The following is a 23,996-nucleotide window of genomic DNA, read 5'->3' on the forward strand; positions in this document are numbered from 1 at the left end:
GTAGGCTTGCCGCCCCGGGCAGAGCCGGCAGAGCTCTTTCTCTCCCCCGCCCGGCACCCCCCGCAAACCCCGCGGGCGGGGGGATGCTCCGGGAGAGCTCCCGGGAAGGGGCACCCCGGGAGTCTGAAGACCCGGGAGCACGGCGGGCGCCCCTCAGCCTTCCCGTGCCGCCCCGCCGGGCTGGAGCGAGCAGAAGTGGTGAGCGGAGCCGGGAACAAGCGCCGGTCCCCGCCGGGGGCTGGCAGGAGAAGCCGGCATCGATGCTGCTCGGTGGGAGGCCCGAGCGGCTCCGCTCGCTGCACAGCCCAGGGAGAGCAGCCAGAAGTGACTAACCCGAGCTCGGGGCAAAGCTGAGCTGAGTGCAGATGACTGCTCTTTGATTTATTAGTAGCGTTATTGATTTTTCACTTCTGTCTCAGCGCGGGCTTTGCAGCAGCTTCCAGCTGGCCGGCCTCCAGCACCCACAAAGGCACCTACGGCTGCTGCCGCCTCACCTGCCCGCTGCGCCCTTCCAACGCAGGAGGCGCTGGAAAGCTCCGGCCTCACGTTTCTCCCGGTGAAGATGCATCTGGCATTCCTCGGATTGCCTCCTAGTAACTATTTACACCGGACATCACGACTTTCTGGTCATAGGTAGGGCTTTTGCACTACTGGAAAGGAGTCCAGGGCAGTTAGCGCTATTTTGGCATACGCTGGATCCTCTTGTTTGGGCAGGGAGAGGCTGAATTCTGCAGCCCCCAGGCTGAACACACTCCCCTGCGTTTTACTTTCAAGAACAATCTTCTGCAGGCTGCAGATTTGGCGAGCTCTGTTTGGGAATCTAGCCACAGGGAGAAGGGAGGTCTCTCGATCCCCCAGCAATCTCTGGTATTAACCTGCTCACTGAGGAGAGCCAACTTTCCCCTTCTTGCCAGAAGCCCGTTTAGCAGGGCTGCTGCAGATGAGTCCTTCCTCCTAACAAGCAGACATATCTGAGCCAGGAACCTTGCTCTCACAACGCACAAAGGGCAGCATTTAACCACGCTACATTTTCAAGCAATCTTAATTCTCCTTTCAGCAGATTTTAATAGCTTTGTCTGCTTCCTCTGGCTTAAGAATTTGCTTTGATAATTAAAGAGCCTGAAATTTCATGTTTCTTTATGATGCCTGAAATTTCCTACAGAAATCCATTTTCTCCTCCAGTTTGAACAAGTTACCACATCTAATATGAGATGACAGGCAAGAATTTCATACAGCGGGGCATACAGTGAACAACAGTGTCTCTGCAGGCTCCTGCTCTCCAATACAGCTCACTCGCTCAGGCTACCTTTGGAAGGAAAAGCCCAGTATTTCCTGGGCATACTTAATCTCCAGCACGCCTGCATTGTTTGTATTTCTGTGCACAAGTATTTTGGCATATGCGTTCAAAGCACTTTGCAAGCAGTAGATCACCGTCTTTGGGGAGCTGGGGGTGGCAAGTAATCAACCTGCAACTGATGTTTGCTTTGGGTGCTGGTGTGGCCAACAGTCCCCCAGGCAAGGCAGGGAGAAAACGTATCAGCACCAAACCTCCTTGCTTCCTAGGGGTTTACTCCATTCACTGGTCTTTTGCCTTTTAGGGGTGTCCCTCATTTTAAAGGGCTCCCCCCCCAGATACAGGTATGTCTCAGTGCGAGTGATATGAGCTGCAGCAATATGGGCTGTTCTCATCACTTCTGTGCAAGGTCTCATAGTTTGTTTTTCTCCCCGAGTGCCACCATCGAATTATGGAATTCCGTGACAGTCTTGCTTTTGGGTTAAAAAAAAAAAATCAGTTCTGGCACTCATCTTTCTAGAAAGAAGCTTCACAACATAACTGGAACACACCCAAGAGGCTGAAAATCAGAAGAGAAATTAAAATATCCTGCATTCAATTTTATGTTAACTTGGCAATTTTGAAAGCACATTTTATGTGCAGGGTTGGGGAATCAGTGGATTTTGATTCACTCCTTGATTTTGGAGTTGGAAATAGCTGTCTCTGTGCAGGTGGAAGTATTTGCTTCCGCTACATGTCTAATGCAGAACTGGCCTGTGCGTAAACCTACAGAGTAAATGATGGCTGCTGAGACTTGGCAGGACAGTTCTCATCTGAATTAGTTTTAGAGACATCTGGACCCAGAGATGCAAGCTGGCACTATCCTGGTTGTGCATTATGCCATCAAACCATCTCACGCAAAGCTCCCTTCCCACAGGTGGGTATTAACAAGCACCACTTGTTTTGGTGCTTGGCGGTGCCTTTCTTTACTCCCTCCTCTTCACCAGCTGTCAGTTTGCTAGATGATTTCTGAATATGGCAGGTGGATGCAATTTCCTTTTGTGACCGTTACAGCAGCTCACACCAGATCCTACTTACCACCCTTTTGGGAGGTACAAAATTAGGCGCTGGTGGGTAGAATCCTGTGGAGTGGCACTGACTTCTTGGGGGGGGGCGGTGGCAGAGGCAGAGAGAAGGAGGTTGAGGATCTGCCTCCCAGAGCACAGCTTATTGATGCTTGAGGCCAGCACCAGACCCCCAGCACTCAGGAGACTCTCTGGCTTCTGGTGAGGGTGATGTCTCTGTCACCAGCCAGCCCAGGCTGGTGCAGCGCTGCCCCGAGTGTGAGGCTGTCTGACCCCAAGGGGAAGGCTGAGCTGTGCAGAAGAAACTTTCTGGAGACAAGCATCTGGCAGGGCTCTTCCTGCCTGGAGGGAGGTGGTGAGTAATTCATGAACAGTAGGTTTCTGTAGCATGAAGGGAGTAATGCAGCATCTGGACAAAACATAAGCAATGCAGTTGTTTGAGCTGCGTTAATGCAAATGCTCCTGCTTGCTTGAGGTATTTAGGAGATGAGCAAATTCCTGCACTCCCACAAATAAATTAAATGACGCTGTGTACAACAAATATTGTAAAACAAGTTTATTAAAGGCTGGAGAAGGCTTGGGCTGCTCTGAACAAAGATGTGGGCAGAGATGTAGATTGATTTGAATCCATCTACATGATATTTTTGTATGTAGGGGTATTTTAAACCAGCTTTACAATTGGCGAAGTTGCCTTAAGTTGAAAAAAGAAGTCAGACTGGATACAAGGAAATGCTTTTTCCCCGTGAGGACAGTCGAATGCTGGAGCAGGCTGCCCAGAGGGCCTCTGCAGTCTGCATCCTCAGAAGTTTTCAAGACTCAGCTGTATAAAGTCCTGAGCAATCTGGTCTGGTCTCATCGCTGACCCTGCTGTGAGCAGGAAGTTGGCCTGAGATCTCCTGAGGTCCTTTCCAGCCTGAATTATCCCTGATCCTGTCTCCTTTCCTGGAAGGACTGGGCTTTGCCATGCAGCCATGGCTCAAACGGTCTCTGTGCACACACCCACACGGACATGGGCTCACCCCTTCCTTCCCTCCCTCCGAGAGCAGCTGGTATTTTGCTGGTGGGTGATGTCATCACATTTGCTTACTTAAGAGAGGCATCATTAGCGAGTAAGTAATTTATGTAATGCTGCTGCTAGTGCAAATTAAGGTAGAGCTGGGTTAAGCAGGCCCAGGGCAATGAGGGCATGCCCTGCATGGTGGGCTACGGAGAAAATTGCTGCAGGAGGCTAGCAGGCCAGATTACAGGAGATCAGAGGATCAAGGAATGCTGGGTTTGTTTCCTATTCCCCATGCCCTGCACGGCAGAGCAGCGATGGGAGAGGGTTTTTAGTCTGTTGCCGTAAGGGAGCTCAGTAAAGGCGTGTTCCCTGGCAGTGCCCTTTACCCAAAAAGACCTGCCTTTGGTGATCAAATGCAGGCTCAACTTTTTTAAAAAATAGCTTAAAAAATCAGTCACTGTTGTAAGATCACTTTTTCTCTCTGTCTGTGTGGATTTCCATACCAGTTTTGCCTTGTGAGGCTGTACCAAACCCCAGAGCTATGGAGGTACTGTAGCAGCTAAGGACTACAGGGTGGGGGGATGCAAGAGCCTCACAGCAACAGCAGAAGCTGCTCTGCAGACTTGAGGGAAAACTTTAAAGGCCAAACTCCGGAAAAGAGGAAAGGAGCTGCTTGGAGGTTGTTTGAGCAGTAGGTGGACCCTGGTAGTTCCTTCTCCCCTACTTGTGTACTATTTATTACTGCTTTTGCTCTAGTGGTGGTGGATCAGAAATGGTACACAACAGAGTATTTGCCACCAAGGATGTATCTCAGACCAAACAGAAAAGATGGACAAAGGAAGGACAGCAGCTAGAGAGGGCTGGCCAGGGGACATGGCACCCTAAAGCACCTGCCTCCTGACTGTACCATGCACCTCACCTTTGGAGACGTGTCAGACTCTGGATTCTCCTGAACTCAGGGAATTTGAGTGTGGAGGGCTTATACCTATCATGGCTCAGGTCAGAGTCTGACCCTCCCCACCTCATGTAATTGAGCAGATGATATTCCTGCCCAGCTTAGCCTACACGACATTGGTTTGCTCATGTTGCTCATGAAGGTCTGGTTTGGATTAGCACACAGGGCTAGGTGATCAGGAAGGAAAAGAAATGGAAACATACAGCCCTTTGGTGGGTAGGATAAAAATCATTACTCACTGGCTCACTAATAAGGATCTTGCCACTCTAAAAGCGTAAGTGTTATTGAACAACATCCTAAAAACACCATGCTCTGCAAGAAGGGAGACTGGACCCGTGGAAGAGAGGAAGAGAAAGCAGAAAGGGTGAACCACATAAACTTTATTGATTTCCAGAGTTTTAAAATGTTACTAGGAAAGATGTCAGTGTATCTTAGGTGACTGGAGAAAGGCAGGGGACAGCTTCTACTGGGGGTCGGGGCAGCACACTCTGTTCTCCTGCTGATCTGAGACCCCTTGGTGGGAATCTGGCAGCTATGAGCACTGAGTGAGTGCCGACTGCAGGTGTGAAAAGCTGCCAGTGCCAGCTGCAAGTCAGAAGAGCACTGCTGGACATGCAGCGGGGGTGCAGGGTGCAGGATGCTCTGAGATGGATGCAACATGCTGGTCCCTTCTGCCAAAGCAGCGAGTGCCACGGGAGCTAAGCTGCAAGCTCTGCAAAGAGGAATTATGGTAGTCGAGCTTGTGTCGTGAGTGCATGCGTTTCTGCTGAGAAACCCTGATGGGATTTAATGAAGGGATAATGGGAGAGGAATACCTTTGAACCACATGAGCTCTCTCGGGCTTTCCAATGAAAGGGGGGGGCTGAAAGGACTGTGGAGGCTTGCCTTCTGCACCCATCTCCACCCTCTCCCTGGCAAGAGATAGTTGGAGAGGAAAGAGGTGATTTTCACCCTGCCAGCATCTGCCAAGCACTACATCTTTGCTATAATTTGGTCTAAGGACAGAGGATCCCAGGTTCACCTGGGAGATTCCTGTTCCCAGTGTAAATCACACCACAAGAGATACACAGCTGGTTATCAGCCTAACCTGACACGTCATCCTCAGCCTAATGTAGGCATGACCCCTACTAGGAGTTTGTTTGTGCATTTAATCACAAGTTTGTTTACCACTGGGGACTGATGCTGGCACCTGAGCCTTCTGGGCATGATCCAAAGCAAGTGGGAGCACGCCTCTGTCCCTCAAGCTGGAGCCCACAGACATTGACATGCAGTAGCTCAGCTACCCTCTGTAGAGAGGATGAGCTTGGGACCTTGGGATCTGGAGAAGGACCCACCCTCTTGCACTTGTCCTGGCTGATGAACGCCATCCGCACCCCCTCCCTGGAGCAGCCTGCCTGGTTTGGGAATCCATCCCCGGGTGCTGTCCTTGGGGCCATCTGGCCAGGGAGAGCTGCTCTCTCCTTGGCTTGATTTCTGTATGTTTTGGGGCATCCCAAAGGACTACACACCAGTGTGTTCAGCCAGTCTGAGGGTGACTGAAACTGCATGGAATTTGAAAGTAAAATTGTTTGTACTATACAGACCTAACTAAATGCACACTTATTATGCTATGTATTGTTTTTAAGCAAAGCTATTCTTATAATTTATAATTCATTGACAATTAAAAGTTTATAGATGGAAATCTAGCTAAAGATATGAACGTTGCTGCTTGATTATAATGACAAATTGCAAAAAGAGAGAAAAAAAAAAGTCATTCTCTTTGTTCTGCCTTTCTTACCTGAAGTAAGAACCTGGTTAAATCAGTTAACCATTATCCTACACTTCAGAATAATGCTGCTAAAAATGAAACGTAAAATTAGCCTGTCATTTTTCTGTCACTCACTTGAGATTCAAGTTGTCCTTCTGCAAAGCTTTTCATTTCCATTAAAATACCTTGTGGCAAGTGTGTGGAATTTCAGGAGCAGCAGCAGCGATCGACCCCAAACCTGTCCAGCCCTTGCCTCCTTCAAGCACACTCTTCCTGGCCAGGGCTGTCCTGCTCACTGCTCATTCAGAGGGAAATTTTGCTTCTCCTCACTGCAAAGACCCTCTTGTAGCAAATCTGGCCAGGAACACAGCCCCACTCTCCTGCCTGCATGCCTGAACCGTGTTCCATGGGATGTCCAGCCCTTCCCTGCTGTGCCAGGGAGGCTTGTGTTTACCCTGTCACCCTGGCATGGACAAGTGGGGCTGGCAGCCTGTCCCAGCACAGCCCCCTGCATCGTGCAGAGAGCCAAGGTGGCTGCATGGCTGCGCTGCTGTATGCTGGTGGTGGGAAACAGGGGGCTGCTAGGAAGGTTTTGCTGGGAGCTTTGTGAGGCCAGTGGGAAGCTGCCATGATCCTCAGGAGCGAGCCAGGGGAGGGGTCCAGATGTGAGCAAGAGCAATCTTCTCTCCTCGGCAAATCTCTGAAGCTGGACTTGGCTCAGGTGGCACAAAGACCAGCCCTGGCAAGAGCCCAAGCAGCTGCATGAGAGGGCCAGAATAAGAAAGACAGATGGGACAATGGTCTCAGCACATGCCATAAGGAGCCAGCTTACTCTGGCAAAAGCGAGAGGTGCAGGCCAGCTCTAATGCAGCACCACCCCTCCGATGCCAGCGAGAGTCCCTCCAGAGACAAGAGTGCCGGGATTTCTGCCTCAGGCAGAGAGTCCTGTCAGTTTTTGCAAGAACATCATGGGTTACCATTATGCCTTATCTAATGGATGGGAGGCAGTGCTATTTGGGTAGTAATACACATTCACATTTGGTTTGGCTGTTTTGGTGCTGGAGGAAATTTTTTCTCTACTGGATCATGAAGAGGCCTGCACTGCTCCCATCTGTTTGAATAGTGAGTGTCTTTGATCCATCAGCCAGGCAAACCGGCTAAGCACCCTCTGAGATTCTGCTCCTTCAGCGGTTTGCTTGTCCTGAGCTTCTCAGTTTTATCTTCAAGCTGTTGGGATCAAACAGAGAATTTTTTAAAAGCCTGAGGAGAGTCTAGAAGTGAATTTGTTTCTAGTTTTAGCTGGAGGACTCTGTGTGTGTTGGCTGGCACGCAGCCGATACATAAGCCCTGCCCAAAGCCAGCTGAAGCACTTCGCCTGATAGAAATTCTCAGGCTTTCAGTTTTATGTCTTCAATCCACAAGCCGCCACTCTGATTTTTCAGCAGTCACTCTGCTTAATGCTAATTTTAGGATTTCAACAGTAGTTTCTAGACCAAGCTTGGCCTTGCTTTTTGCTCCCCAGGTTGAAATGCCTATACGTTACACCGCTAGGGCCAAAAAATTTGTGCCAGCTGAAACCAGTTTTAGCCATGGTGCAGACTCCAACCAGTTCTTGTACGCAAACTTTCATGCCAGGTTGAAGCAGGCATCATCCAGTGTCAATAGCTGTGACCGTTCATAAGGACAGACCTAAGGCAAAGCTGATCAGTATTTGCTATCGCAGCAACTCCTTCCAGAGCAGTGCTCGAGGACATGACATTAGTAACCTGCTACAGACATGTTTAGGCACAGGTGGTGCCTGGTGATGAAATCTGAGTTGTTCAATTTGTTTCTAGCAGTTAAATAGCTGGTTACAGGCTTGAAGGTAACTGTGAAGCAGGGTTTTTACTGGTGGAAGAAGTAAGCTGTGGGAGGAAGGGACGTCTTAGTGTTTACACCCGCCACATTCAGAATGAGCAGTAGAAATATTAAAATAGTTGAAAGCCTGCCTGTGGTACAGAGAGTGCATGATCTTGCAGTAAAACTGCCCTTCTTCTAGTAATGCAGTCTCTATTCCTGTTCATTTAAAAGCTGGTGTGTGTGTTTGGTACTGCTGACAGTAAGTGCTGGCCAGGGCCAAATCCTTCCTCCAGCTCTACACAGGGGCTCACTTTTGACCTGTAATATTTGGTGCACTTTTTTTTTTTTCAGCAGAAACTGCCAATCACATTAAGCAATGTGGAGGACATATGCTACTAATAGGCAGAGATCATCAAGATTTGGGACTGGTTTGGTTATTGTCACCTCTAACCTGAGCTGCATCAGGAAAGGCTGCTCACTCCTGGGCCCTGTCTGGTTCCTACGTAGGAAGAGATGTCAGTGCTCCTGACAGCTCACCTCTGCTTGCAGAGATCAGCCCACGCTTGATCCCAAACTCCCTTGGAGTGCAGGGAGCTCAGCTCCTCTTTGGTTTGATAGCTATTTTCTTTTCAAAGGTGGCGGTGACTGCAGTTGAAAGACATCGGTTTCTGAAATAACCCCCCTCCTTGAAAATACAGTTTTAAACTTTCTCAGAGAGCCTTGAAACTTCTGCTAGAGTCACAGGAAGCAAAAGCAGCAATGTTAAGAATGAATGAATGAAATGTGCCTCATCCACCACTGAAGTTTGTCTGTGCTCAGAGCTGTCATGCCTGGGACTCCCCAGCCAGCCCATCGCAAGCCTTTGGGGTGAGCAGTGACGCATCCCCCTCATTCTGCTTTTTACACCTCCACACATCTGCTTGTGTTTTTAGAGTTGCGCTCCAGTGAGAATAACAGTTTGTTTACTCAGAGAAGGCAACATTACCAGTGCCTCAAAAAGCTCTGGTGGTCCTGCTATTGGTGAATGGCACTGGCATTTTCCTAAGTTATGTGAAACCATTTTGACATGCTGTCAGAAATATTATAAAGAAATAAATGGAGGATTTTTTTCAATAATTGTGGTTTTACACAGGAGGAGCTGGTATTTGCACCCCTATGGCTTGCAGGTTGCTGAGCCCCTCTGTGACCAACCTGTACTGCATCCTGTTACTCTGCAGCACCGGGATCTGGGTTAGTATGTGACCACCTCCCCCAGAAAAACATTTGGGAGGAGAGGCTTTGTGTTCACAGAACCCAGAGAGACTGAGATGCCGGAGGAAGAAGGACATTTCCTTTGCATTTCCCTGGGACTGTGATTGTGACAGCTCCCTCCCAAAGGCCAGGGAGATACAGGACAGCTTAGTGTTAACTCACGTGCCGGAGAGACTAGGGGTCACCTGCCAGCTTGGTCCAACAGGGATCCTTGCAGGAGTGATGCAGGTGACTCCCAACGTGTCAGTGGTCCCCTCACAGACCCTAGTGAGCTGGTGCTGGGCTGTCCTGTCTGCCAGGCAGCAGATGCAGCTGTGCATGGGTGCTGGTTTCCACGCAGATGGTTTCATAAGACCAAGACAAGCTCTTAATATGAAGCAGGGCAGCGGCACTGGCTCCACTGGAGTTTCAGCTGTCTGTAGCAGAGATGAGGTCTCCTCTCAGGACCGGTGCCTGGTGTAACTTCCTTGCAGCCAGCGTACAGAGTGAAAGGAGGGTTTGGCTTTCCACAACCATTTTTCTGAAGTGACCCACACGCTCACTTGGGGCAATGCCTGAGTAGATGCCTCATCTGAAAGTTGCTAGTAAAACAAGAGAAGCACTGTTTTTTTAACTTTAAAGATATTGGACCATCTTATAGCTGAGCATCTCTTACTTCAGAGTCAGCAGCTTCCTCTTTTTAAGCTTCCTAATTGCACACTTATTAAAACCAGACTCCTGTGACTCTTGTATTTTGTCCCCTTCAAGATGGCTGCTAAATACGTGTTTAAAAATCCCAGGTGTGTGTCTGCAGGTTTGTGCATGGCAGGGCAAGAAGGAGTGAGAGCTGGTAATGGAGGACAGCAGGAACTCTTGATTTCCTGCTCTTTCTATTGCTTTCAGATACTTCTAAAACAAGGAGCTCCACAGCCATGCAGTGCAATCTGCAGTGATGAGACTCCACTCTTATCTTTGTCATTTTGATTTCTTTCTTTTTTTTGCTGACCTGAAAGACTGGCTCTGTGCCTTGCTGTCATTCAATTCCTGCAGCACAACTCCTGACTCCTGTAGTGTCCAAAATACAGTTTACCCAGTGACGTGAGGTCTTATTCCTCAGCCCAAAGCCTAACTGAGAGGACAGCTAAACTTACATAATCAGCTCCTAAAACTGTTGTGTGTGATTGCCCTTTCCTAGACACATCCATCATTAAGTCATCCCAAACAATGCTAAGAGGGCACACACATTTTCCTGCTATTACAGAAGAATCGTTCATTACAGATTCCAGGACTCCACATTTCTCAGACACAAGATAAGCAACATGCTGGGTGCCAGCTGCACACATGCTGTCATCCCTCACATTGCACATCACTTGCTACACGCTGCTTGACCTCTGCCAAAACATTATCCCAGCAGTCACGCCACATTTGGCTGTGTAAGGGGTGCCAGTGCCCTCAGCCAAGCAGAAGACTGTAGCATTGCATCTGTTAAGTGCAGGCTCAGAGAAGTGGCCAGATCCTTGGCTGCCATAAATTGTTAGGGTTGTGCTAACCTCAGAGGAGCTACCTGCATTTGCGGTGCATAATCACCATTTAGGAATCTGGGCCATTAATGAGACAGATGGTCTTAATCCTCTTCTTATTGGATAGTTGTGGACATCACAAGTAAGACTTACTGGACTGTTATGGGCAATCAGCAGAGACCTCAAGGACTAAGTGTCAGTGGAAACTGAACGACTGCTGCCTCCGCAGCTGGTCCCTCCCAGCCAGGTTGGAGCAGATGGCAGGCGAGAAGCTCTCCGTATGGTACCTGTTCAGTCACTGAAAAGAAGACTAGTTCTCAGGACAGTTACAGCTTCCATAAAGAATAAATAAACCACCCACTGAGCCGAATAATAGCTCTAATAGCCAGGAAACACCTTAAAGAATAAATGTGCAGGTAAATCCTGTCACAGAGCCATCTGAATCAGGATGCTGAAACCCCAGTGAGAGTTGACCAATGTGTTTCTGCTGAAAACAGCATTCCTTGCTGGTGTTATGATTTCATTACTGTTGGTATCATAACTCAAAACCACATTTACCTGTCTTTGTCAAGCACCGGTATGGCATGATGGGAAAAACAAAGTAGTGCTGTTGTACAAGCTCGGTGAACACTTCAGCTTACTGCAACTCAATTTTTCTTTCTCCTTTCCCTTGTGCTACTGCCTCAGACATTTTTGAGTGCTGTCCCTGCTACTTTATAAAGTGTCATAGTGCCCATGGGTGCCCACCTCCACCTTCCAGCTTTCTCTTGCTAGCATACAATGAACATTAGTTCAATGCCAAGGATTGGGCCCCATGAGCCAGTGTGATTTTTTGGCCACTCTCTGTGGCCCTTTTCAAATCCATCGCAAAGCCTGTCAGTAGAGTTAATGAATTATTCTGCAGAGGCCAGGCAGTTTCTGGAACGCTGGACTCAGACATCACAGAACTAATCCTCCTGTAACCCCGTCACTGAAAACACATCAGTGTTTCTCCCCTTCAGCTTCCTTGTGTTTCAGCTACTGGTACAGGACTAGGTTCATCCTGGCTAAGCTGTGTTTCATGAATCATGGCAAGCCACTCCTTGCAGAGATGATAATCATTCTAATCTTCTGTCATTATCTCCCAAAACATCGGGAATGTGCTGGATAAATATTTGCAGCAAAAAAGAGACCTCAACTCCCTGTGGCTGAGCTGGGTTAAAATCTGACCTTCTGCTTTGAGCTCATCTCCAGTTTAAAGCTTGAGTGTATGACAGGCGCAGATGATTTGCTCAGAGCAGGGCTGAAATGAGAGTAAAGAGAGGGTGAAGTCATCCCATGCCAGAGACTGCTCTGATGTATGTATGGGTTAGTTCCCATGCTGGTGTAACAGAGTGAAGTCAACACAACTGCGGTGGTATACCTTAAGCTGAGTATCAAGTCCTTCAGGGTAATAGTTACTGAACTGCAGCCATCAGAAACGTACCTCATGGAAAGGAAAAAACCCTGAAACTTTAAGCCACCAGGTCTGCTGTTTGACCTTCTAGACTGGGACTCAGTCTCCCTCACACGCACACATGCTCTGTTTCACGACAGAGTACTAACGGCTGTTGCACTGTTTATTTTAGCCTATCTGCTCCTCCATAATCACTAGATCAGCAACAAGATGTTAAGAAGACCTTTTCTCCACTTGTTCCTTCTGCACAGGGCAGCACAGCCCTCTGTGAAATGGAGCGGCTTCACAGCTGTGCAGGGCCCATCACTCCTGCGAGGCGGCTGGTCAGGTGTGGGCACCAGGGTCCAGCCTCAGAGCCTCCCTGCACAATGTTTCATATGAGGATGTAGAGCTGAGCCCTGAGGAGAAAACAGAGCCATCCATATTGTAACAGCGCAGATCCCAAGGTCGCCCTGGTCTGTCTCCGTGTTGCTGGAAGGCCATTAATGAGTCTTAGGTTATGAAAGACCAAGATGGAGGAAGGCAGAGCAACTGAGGAGCAGTGTCCCCATACAGGCGCTGAGCAGGCTGGGGCTGGTATTTCTCTACATCAAGACTGTTATTTTGTGGTGGCAATATATTCATAAGCACATCAGAAAACCAAGGCAAAGTAGGCAGTGCCAAAGCTCATTTCTCTGGCTCAGCTGTCCTGATAGATGCAGGGACTGGCTGGGAGCCTGGGGAGGGAGATGTTCTTACACCTCTGGGCAGTGGAGGGAGGCCAGTGCCACAAGCTACATGGTGTGCACGTTCATGGGCAGCGAGGAAGACATCCCGCTTGGCAAGGAGGCAGGCTGCCAGCTGCTGGGCACCATAACCTGAGGAGTCGATCTGCCGCTGCTGAAACAGAGCCCACTCCTCAGAGCCAGCATCCCCCATGTTCATGCGGGTCTTTCAGACACTACCACCATCAGGACAGTTTGCTTTCTGGTATGACCTAACAGCATCTGGAGGGAAAGATAAGATGGCAGTCGGACCCTCTGCTTTGAATGTTGTAGCTTGTTTGCCACTAAAATCTCACTCTAGAAGTTACATTTCCCCTCAGCATTACGGCCGTGTGTGCACTTCCCTATCAAAAGCACTCAGACTGGCAAAGAAAGCTGGTCTCTGCCCGCAGGAAGCTGTGCTGGACTCTGCTCGCAAAATGAAGATGACACGAGCTGTCAGGCGTGGACAACATACTGTGCGTTTATGTCTTCCTTGCTGACAGACAATTTCACTTTAGCAATAAGCAGCTGAAAGTGGAACAGGTTATTTGTTTTGCATTTTACTTTTTGTCAGCAATTTTCCAGGGAAATCTCTCTAGTTCTGCTACCTGCTGCTAAAACAGGTCCTCAGAGACAGCAGCGCCTAGCCTTCCCTTTTCAAGAGAGTAGCCTGGTCATTCAGGTTTCTGTTCTGTCTTTGCTGGCACTTGAGGCTCGTCTGCATGAAAAAAAAAAGATAGCTTTGAATATTATGGAATATATTATTTGGGAGAATTGGGAAAAACCAGTCTTACAGCAGAATTGGAGTGTCCTTGGAGTAGCTGCTCTCAAATGAGACAGTCTCTTCCTCCTGGTAGGCAAGCTCTGAGCAGGCTATCATTTCACAGTAATATCAGTATTCAGGAAAGAAAGGGGGCTTTCATTTTTAAACCATTCCTTTCCAGGTCAGGCATGAGTGAGAAAGTAACTGGTGTGAATTTAGTGCCAGTACCACTTGCAGACTGTCAGCCCTTGGTAAGCAGAGCTGCGGCATCCACCTCCAAACTGGCAGAGCCATGGGAGAAGCTGTGCAGGTTTGTGTGCTCACTGCCAGAAAGGACTTCCATCCCCCCTGAGGCACCGGGCCCCGGCATGGGAGCACAGCTCAGTCTCCATGCCCAGCTCCACGTGTGGCCTTTCTCTCCAGACCACAAGCACTGGAAACGGTGGGTGCAGAAAGCGATCCTCTCGGAGACTGGACCAGGAACAGTACCCACTGCTGCACTTCAAACCTCTTTTTCCTCTGTAAGTCCGTGGAGAGGCCAAGCGACTACGGTGGGACAGAGTCTGTCTTTTTACAGAGAATTAATTGAAGGCAATGTTGAACAGAGATGTTCGGTATTTTTTTGCTAACTTCCATGAGGGAATGGCTTGTCTTTTCTTGATATAAGGGGGTGGACAGCTTTTGCATATGAAAAGAGCTTCTTGCTTCTACATTTTCTCTCCAGACTGCCTCTGCTTTTGCTCGCAGAGCTGCCTGGTCACCCAGTCCTCAGCTTTTCAGCAGCTCCAGTCCCTTTATTTCACGAATGATCCCACCTACTAAACTGGTATTTTCCATATTGGGCCTAAGGTACTGAGATCCCTCACTTTCTGGTATTTCCTGGTAGGTAAGGGACACAGGGAGCTCAGTACCTTGCAAAATCAGAGCCTGCATATTCTGAATTTTCTTCCTGAGACACTAATCATAGAAAAGAAACAAAATTCCCTGGTACAGTGGCTGTGATTTGCCTGGCTCATCTATGGGGAGAAAATCTTCAATAAAGTCTGTATTGGTTTCCATTTGTCCCTTCAAGTTCATGCAGATAATCCAGGATCAAATCTTCCTCTGAATTCGCAAACAAGTTACAGCTTCAGCTTGGGAGGATGCATGCCACGTACTTCAGAGACTTTGTGTATATATATATCTGTCTATCTAAATGGGTGGCCTGGGAGTTACGGTTGGCCCTGACTGCCTTTGTCTCACAAAAAGGCAGTGCTTTGGGGGACATATTTCTCTGTTTTTCTTGCAACGCTGTGTGTTAACGCCGTTCCTCAAGCTAAGAATAGATAGTCTTCATCTTGATGGCTGTTGAAACAGCATGGACAAGAACAGCAAATCTTAGCAATATGCAGGCCAAATCCTGCTCTCGGCTGCACAGACTTCTGTGTAACAATTTGAAAGTTAATGATGCACTAGGGACACTGTGGTGTAGATGAAGTACCATAATGAAGAAGTGCTGGTTGAAAAACCACTCTCAGAGCTCTCTCTGGTTCCTTTATCTCAGTGTAAGAGGTAATTTCAAATAAGGTCTCACAGGGATTTGCTATGAGCCTGGCTCTACTGGATATTTTTATTAGTGTCCAGTGGGACTGACTGGAGAATATATTTATATCACTTTCCAATGACCTTCTTGCCAGAAAGGACTGAAAGCACCTGGAGTAAGGGCCTGAGTTAAAAATAATCTGGACTAACAAGGAAATAGCCCAGAATGAAATTCAGTAATGACTAAGGTGAAATGATATCTTTAGGAATGTACTATAGAACTATACAAGTATCAGAAGTACTGCAAAATATGACCCAGTGGTCACAGCAGGTCAAGAGATAAATACAAATCACAGGTATGCTACTGTGGCAGCTGTTCTCCCCATCTACTTGGTATAAGATGAGGACAAATCAGGTTAATTTGTGTGAAGGAGAACTTACGCTAGATATGAAGACAAATGTTGTTACTGTGAAACTTGTGAAGCATGGCTAGTAGCCAAGAGAGGCCACAGGATCCCTGCCATCGTAAGTTTAAGAGTATATTAGATGAAGACCTGTCAGGGATGGCTGCCATGTGCTTCACATTGCCCCAGCACCGACGGTGGGTGAGGTGACCTCCCTGGCCCCTGCAGCTCTGTGCACGCTCAAGCCTGTGCAATGTCAGTCATCTCTGCATTGCAGCTTCTCCAGCGAAGTCCTTCCCCGTGCTTGGGCCAGCTGATGATCCAGAGCTGCGCAGGGGGCACGCTGGGGAGGTGACACTGCTCGTGCTGCTGCTGTGGGGCCCAGGGAGGCCACTGACACCAGCCACCGCTGCTGGGAGAAGGCTTTGCCACCAGCGGTGGCCACCTTCAACACCTGGGCTTCCATGGCATGGGGATGCACAAGTCAGCACCATTTTGCTGGTCCCTCCTTGCTGTTTCACTGCTAGGCTTGGAGCTGGTCCTGCCTTTATTTGGCAGCAAAGTGGACCTTATCCTTAAATCCTTATTTGAGGGAATACAATTTCACCACACAAATAGTCCCCGAATGTCAGTGGGCAGCAAGAGTAAGGGGTGGAGGGATAGGGTTTTTATTCTGCACAAATTGTGGGACAGTTGTGCAAACTTGCTGAATTTCTCCATGTGGAAGAAGAGGTCCTAAGAGGGCATTTCAGCCACCATGTGCCTGTAAGGTCCTACATGCACTTTACAAAAAGAAAAGGGAAAGTAACAGTCTTGTTGCCATATGTTAAGAAGAGACAAAAGAGCGCTGACCAGACTTTGAGAAAATAATTTAAGAGGATTGGATTTTGAAGCACTCATGTACACTTTGAACAGCTCCCTCTGCAAAACTGCAAGATTATTTCAGAAAGTTGCCAAGCAACACAGAGGCCATACATTGTAAAGACTATATAATCCAGATACTTGCTTCTTAAAAAACGAAAACACAATCTGAAGGACAGATCAGGAAAATCTTGCTTTTCTGAGCCTCTTTTGGTTTCTTGTCCCTCTGCTTCTTCCACACACAGGACACCTTCCCCTGCCCCCATATTCCTTCCTTGCTTCTTTTTCTGTATTGGAAAGAAGTAAAAACAATGTGATCAAAGAGGCAACAGAAAACTATAAGAAGAGGCAAAACAAGTGTGACAGCTTTGCAGTACATAAGGAAACACCAGTTAAGTTAGACATCAGCAATGCAGTTTGTATTTGAGCATTTCCAAATAGATCTTGATAAATGCAGCTCAGCTCTGCACCATTTACATACGCCCCTTTGCCGAAAGGAACAAAGGCAGTTGCTGTAACACTCACAGGAGACGAAAAGAGGGGAAAAGGGATGGATTTAATGGTGCACTTTGTCATTTTTTCCTATTTTTGGTCCTACTCTCTGAGGGAGCCAGTGAACAAATGGCTTTAAAGCAGCTGCCTGGCACTGCTATACAAATGCTGGGGAAATGCATACCTTGTGTGTGCAGAGGGGTGGCAGGGACTGTGCATAGGCCCCACCATGCTGCTCCTTCATTTCTTCTCTGCAAACTAAGTCCTAGGAGCCCCTTCCTCTACATTCTGCACCACACTCACTGTTTCCCTGTGTCACTGCAAATGCCAAGTAATAATTGGGTTACTCTCTTCTTTTTTGAAAATCTAGATGTTTTAAACTTTGTTTTTCATAAACAGGTTGTTGGAAAAGTTGTTAGCCTCTGAAATGCAGTTAATCTTTGGACAAATAGACTTCAAATAGTGCATTGTTGTCTAGCAACTATACTATAAACAGCCCTCCATTTGTCTCCTGTGGGTAATCACTGATTTCTCGGGGATTAAAGCTTAAGTAACACTCCAATCTAGGTGCGTGCATCAGACCACAGCGTATTACAGCAGATTATGCCTCCTAGTATACAGCTTGCTTAACCATTTAGAATCACAACAGAAAACCAACAGCTGCAATGATAAGAAAATGAGCACTAGCTTGTCAAATAATTAATATTTTGAGTTACGATGTAGAACATTTTACTGGCAGGCTCAAACGGATTTCTGTCATAAAGAAGGGTGGGGTGGCTGATAAGCATCAAATTAGAAGATCTCATCTAGGCTAAGCCTGAGTTATTTCAAATATATCGTGATAGCTGCTGCCCAAGAGCCTCTGCATGTTCTCTTGCATTTGCTGCCTCATGCTGCAGATATGGAGTTTTACCTTCCAGTGGTGTGCAGAACCATGCTTCAGCGAGATACTACAACTCACTCCTGGGCACAGAGGCTCGGGACTGATTGAACTGACTCTCTGCATATTGTGAATACAATTTACTAGATGCATCTGCTTCCATAGATCACTGTCTGCTTAAGAGACTGAAAACATGTGCTATTGCTAAATCACTGCATTTAACACCTTCCCCAGTGAAGCTCCCCTGCAGCATATACTGTCTTTGATTGCTGATAGTCTCAGCATAATGCTGGGTAATGGATGAATGGGGTGGCCTGGGGCTGGCCATAAGGAAAGAGCAATTGTTTGGTTGAATTTAAATGAAATTAAAAAAAAATAATAATCACAGGCTCTAGATTTAGAATAAATCTCAGCATTTGTGGGATTAGAGTTTCAAATGTTGACCTCCCACGCTGAAAGAAATACAGGTCTGTGGGTGGGTAATGCTACAGATCTTTTGGAAAACGGGTGTTTAACTGAAGGGATCATGATCAAGACATTTATCTTAAGATTTACCTTAAGAATTCACATTTTAAAGAGAACAAGTTTGATAAGATCTGAAAAAACAAACTCATGCTGGGGTACCCCAGTTCCCCACCCTCCCCTTGTGATCCTACTTTAATGGCTTGTGTGTGACCCACAAGCAGTGACTAAAATCTCCCCTCGCCCCTGCAACACTCGGGCTCTCCAGGCTTTAAATATAAGTCAGGAAGCAGCAGAGGCAACACACTCACGTAGCCTGTCCAAAAAACTGCTGTGCAGGAATGAGTAAATCGTTGTGACTGCCCTCCACTTTTCCCAGCCCATCTGAGCTGGGGCGGCTCTTGCAGCTTCTGCAGCAGCAGACCCCTCTGTCTGCAGGCTCAAGTGGAGAAACTATGGGGAAAGCTGGGATCAGCCTCCCTGAAGTGAAAGACCTCCCCAGCACCGAGCCGATGTGAGGGTTGCAGTATGCCAACTTTTGTTTCCAGCTGTGCCAAAAGGCATTTGATGCTTATGGCCAGTGTTTGAGTGCTTGGCTGGTTGGTGGAGCAGTGCAAGGGGCACCCCAAATGCTGGGTTGAAACCTACTTAGTTACCAGTGCTTTCCACATGCTGTGTGGGTGACCTGGGAAAGAATCCGTGGATATAAGTGATAGCCCAGGGAATGTGGGCTTAATTCAAATGCCCACAGGGTGCCCCCCTCTGAAACACCACCATTTCAGAAACCTTTATTCTTAAGCAGTTGTTAGCAATGGGAAAGGGACGATCCTACTTCCCTAACTGTGGGATGTAGGCTTTAAGGTCTTAGGATATAGTGACAAAGAGATTTTGTACCCTGCATCTTTTCTTAAGTGTTTAAAAGAAGCATCTGTATTGAGGATACAGGCACGCTCCAGAGCTCTGTCTGCCTCAGAGTGGGAAGAGATGGCACAACGTTCTTTGGGAGGCACTACACAAACAGTGTGATCCCACCAGGACTTGTCTGAGTTTTCAGTTCTTGCCTCCAGAGGATCTTCGCACTGTTGTGTCCTCCAGTCTCAAATCCCCAAAGCAGTTTCATAGGTATCCTTGTCTTCTTTCTTCCTACTGATCTCTCCTGAAGGGGAGGTATCTGATAAAGTTAGTATTTCTTGCACAATACACACCATAAAGTTTCAGTGATGTAATTAGGTTATACACTGTATGGGCAACAGTTAGATTCCCTATATGTTCTGTATTTGTATTAAAAGAAACTACAGCATTATCATCTTCCTCCCTCCTGCCCCCCCACCCCCCCCTTTTTTTTTTTTTAATTCCATTCCAAATCAGCTCAAATCCCTCCACGGACTTCAGTAGACTCTGGAACAAACTCAGACAGAGTATGGACAAAATCTTGGTCCTGTTGAATTTAATGGCAAAATTCCTGTTGTACTGAATTTTGGACAGTACAAAATTCACTTTTGGATGAAAGAGAACAAACAATGAAAATCTGTCAATTGCTGTCAGTTAGATTTGCATCAGTGTAAGATAAAATAAGACATATTTGAGTAAGACAGAGGCAAACCCCCTTCAAATATGGTGTGAAAGCAGTTACGTCTCTAGTACTAGAGTAATTTTCATCACATAATGAAAATTAAAAATTAAAAAATTATTAGCCCTGTAAAGGTGATATTATGGACTGTGTCAACTTTTGACATGGTCATTTTAAAAGCAAACAACCTTGATAATGTCCTTTGGAGATTATTGTTTGTTAATAGTGCATGTTAGGAATCGAGCAATCATAGAGAGTGCAATTAAGCACATAATCACAGATATTTTTGACATCTGTCTACTTATAGGCTCCATGGCATTTTTTTTGCATCTCCCCCCCTGCAGCATAGTGTCTTCAATTAATTTATCATGACCATCTGTGTTGTAATTTTTGCTGCTCAGCTTGCCTTTCTACATCAGTTTTTTGGCTGAATATTTCATGACACTTCATCATTTTCACTCATAGCGCTAAAAATATGGAACTAATATTTGCTCAGTTAAGTTGCTTGGTTAAGATAATCAGCAATTACACTTCTGTTAAATGACTCTTTATAATGGTGAACAGAAAGGCAAGAAGGAAGCAACAACATTTTAAAAACTGCGTATCAGGTTTCCTGATGTTGCTTACCTCTGATGCACAGAGGTAAAACCATCAGCAGTTCTGCCAGCTACTACAGTGCATGGCCTGAATCCCCAGCTTACAGGATGTTTCAGAGAGAAAGGGGCATGTCATGGCTGGAAGGTTATTTGGTTATTGTGCTCTGGACAGTCTCCACAAGTATAAGTGTTTTTGAGGGCTGTAGCTAACCATAGTCACTGCATCAGGGTTAAGGATGCTCTGAAGTACAAAAGGATCAGTGTACATCCAGCCTTTCTTCACTGATTACAGTATATCAGAAGGAATAACTAGTTAAAGCTGACTGCACTGAGTGGGCAATGCATGCAGCAAAGAAGAAACATTTGTAGGTTTTTACTTCCTAGTGTCATCGAGGTTAGCCGTATAGTGCTCCCAGTAGGTAACTTATGCCATCTCCCTACAGTGAAGCAAATATTTTCTGTTGCTTTCCTAGAGTCCTTTGAAATGTTTAGCTTGGGGGCTCATCCACAATAAATATTTGGCCATGATACAAATCTTTTATCTGAAGTCATTGCTCCTGCCAAATTTTCTTTCCTTAAATTTCTTCCTTTACTCTAGTTAATACTCATTTTAAGCAATCTTCTTCCACTCCGGGCATTGTAGCACTCCATGATTGTGTTTTCTATGGCTTCAGGATCTCTAGTTTTTAGTAAACCATAGCAACTGTCATCTTCTCCTAAAAGAAGGAAGGAGAGCAAAAAACCAACATCAGAGCTTACTCAGGTACAGTAACAGGCCTGTCACTCAGGAGCTTGTATAAGGTGACAGGAGAAAGGCTGTTCACTTTAGCAAGAGCTACCCTTGCAAGAACATTATGGTATGTTTACCTAAGACAAAAGTCCTTGATGAAGTACAACCCTCTCTGTAATAGACTTATCTAACAGGTTTTCCTGAGAAAGACCTGTATACCTTGCTCTTCATCCAGCTGTGTTCTGGAAGACAATATGGAAGTATCTACCTCTTTTATTGACCCAGGACTATTTGCTGAGTTGATTTTTTTTAACCTTCTGGATCGGTGGTCCCTAATGGCATACCTCTTGGGTGAGGTCACACCCAGCAGCAGCTGAGGTACCAAATCCAAGCATTTAAGCCTTGCTGGGCACAGCCCCATGCCCATGACCCAGCAATAGCATGTGGAGGGAGAAAGGGGCAGCCCCATAGTGAGGGGGGAGAGAAAAAGATATTGTCTGGAAAAGACGTGGTAACACTGCCAGTTTTTCTCAAATGAGCCTCGGCTACGAAAAGGCTGGGGACTGCTGCTAAAGACTGAATGAACTTTCTCTTTTTTGCTCATAGTGCACTTCTGTGTGGGTGGGCTGACTGGATTTGAAGTAAACAGCAGGAAGAAGATCTTCCCAGTGAATGAAAAACTGCTTTGCTGAGGGAAAACAAGCACTACAAAAATATGACAAATAGCTCTGAAAGTGGCACTTTTCTAAGCAAGGTTTTAAGCCTATGAAAAAGGCAATATTCCCTCTGTAAGCACCATTATATTCATTGACACACTTCACCAACTTAGCCAAAAACCAGCAGGCCCAATATAACCCTACCGCATTATATTTTATTTTTGTCAGTGATGAAGTGAGATTATTTGCTTGTGGTTGGACCCATGCAGAAGATAGCGGCAGCATGATTGCTACTGATTGAAGAAGTCCATCTTTGGTGCCAGTGTCAGAGGTCTATGACTTTGACACTGAAATAGGAAGGCTCTGCAGCTAACATCACAGGCGCTGCAGCTGCGGTGCTAGTAATGTGCTCAGGTGAGTCAGGGCAGCATCTGATAAACCATGAAAAATGGCAGTCCCAAATGGACAGCCCTACAAATTACAATACGGTGAAACTTGATTGTCATGGCATGTCCTGGAAAATGTACCACTGAATAAACCTTTACTCCATCTATGTTACCAGAGCGCTGCTACCAAGCAACTGATGATTTGAGTGCTGACTGATCAGGTAAGTCATATCAGTACAACAATGTAGGAATCCTTGGTTTCAACTGCTAAATAAGGTATAGGAGAGATGAATGATTTTTCCATTGTGAGGCTTATATATCTGCAAAGAAATGCTCCTGAAATATTCCCCAGTCATCAGTGTCTCTGATTCATGGCAGGAATTTCCCAGGAATTCACTGCATTGAAAAGATAGCAACTCATTTACTTGGTACCTAAGTATTTTCAAGATGGGCATTCTGCATTAGTCAGATTGATGACTTTTGAAATAAGTTTTAATGGATGAAAATATAAAGGTCTTTAGCCATGTAAGATGTCTTTTAATTAAAACTCAATGATCCCATGTTGAGCAGAGCATACCCAGAATGTTATAAACCTCTGCAAACTGGGTAGTATGCTGGGCTGGAGTTGAAGTTCAGGACAGGCACATAATCCTCCACAAATAATTAGAGCAGAAAATGCTTCTAATCTCTTTGTTAGTCTGGTTGTGTTATTTGATCTAATAATAAACTAGACATTAAAAAAACCCCTCCTCGTGCATTTTAATTTAGACTGCACTGGACATCTTTTAACCTGTAATTTTTTAGCTGGTCTGTTTTGATTTATGCATGTACTGTACAGACATACATGGTCTGGAAAACCACTGTCCTCTGGCTGTGTAAGTACAGCATAAATACCAAGGTGTCAGAATTTGGGCCCTAATTTATAAAAGCTTTTCAGGCGGGACTCTATTGACTTTACACACACGCTTAGGTTTCACACGTCCTTGAGCGGCGTCACCAGTCTGTGTGCTTTCCTTAACCAAGGCCGCAGCTCTGCGACCCTCTGGCGCAGCTCGACTCCCCTTCAATTTGGTGGGGGCTTGGCCAACGGCACCGGGATGTTTCTGTGCATTTTTGCACCGCGGGAAGAGGCAGGGTGAGGAGCCGTGGGCTCGCAGAGGTCGCTCCCGCTGCCCGTGGCTGGGACCACGAGCGCGGCCCCGTCCCCTGACGCGAGATGCTCCGTGAGGTGCAGGGGCCTGCTCCCTCGCTGCCCACGGCCCCATGTAATCGCCAGTCTCTCAGGCGGTCTCCGGGCCAGTTTTCACTCCTTTTCATCTCACTGACCCTTTACTAAACACGGCTCTCTTCACTGACGTCTTACTAAACGGAATCACTTCTCAGGATTTCCAAAATCCACAGGCGTCCCTCGCAGCTCCCAGTGCCCGGAACCCCTTCTTGCAACGCGCTTATTTCCTAGATGAAGCGCTACCCTCTGACACTGCCTGTCTTTCACCTTCCCAACAGCCCAGCTCTCCCTCCTCCTCGTCCTCTTCGCCTCCCCCATGCCCTTCCAGCTCCCGCGCCGACCCCTCCTCCTTCTTCGTCCTTCCAAACCCAGTGAAACCTGTGTGACTTCCGTGACTGAAGCCCCTTGGACAGCCGAAGCTATTACTGAAGGCCCTGGCGATAAATAAATCCAACAGCTCCGTTTACTGTGCCGTTATTTATCAGTGCAGGTTTGATCTACAGGGGTAAGTCCCTGGGGGGGGGGGGGGGGGGGTGTCGACGCCGTCCCGGGGCCGGGGGCCGGGGCGGGAGCCGGGCGGACGCCCCGGGGGAGCAAAGTGGCTTTAGCGTAGTCGC

Source organism: Haliaeetus leucocephalus, unplaced genomic scaffold (genome assembly GCF_000737465.1).
Source record: "Haliaeetus leucocephalus isolate CR32 unplaced genomic scaffold, Haliaeetus_leucocephalus-4.0 Scaffold526, whole genome shotgun sequence".
Classification (NCBI taxonomy): domain Eukaryota; kingdom Metazoa; phylum Chordata; class Aves; order Accipitriformes; family Accipitridae; genus Haliaeetus; species Haliaeetus leucocephalus.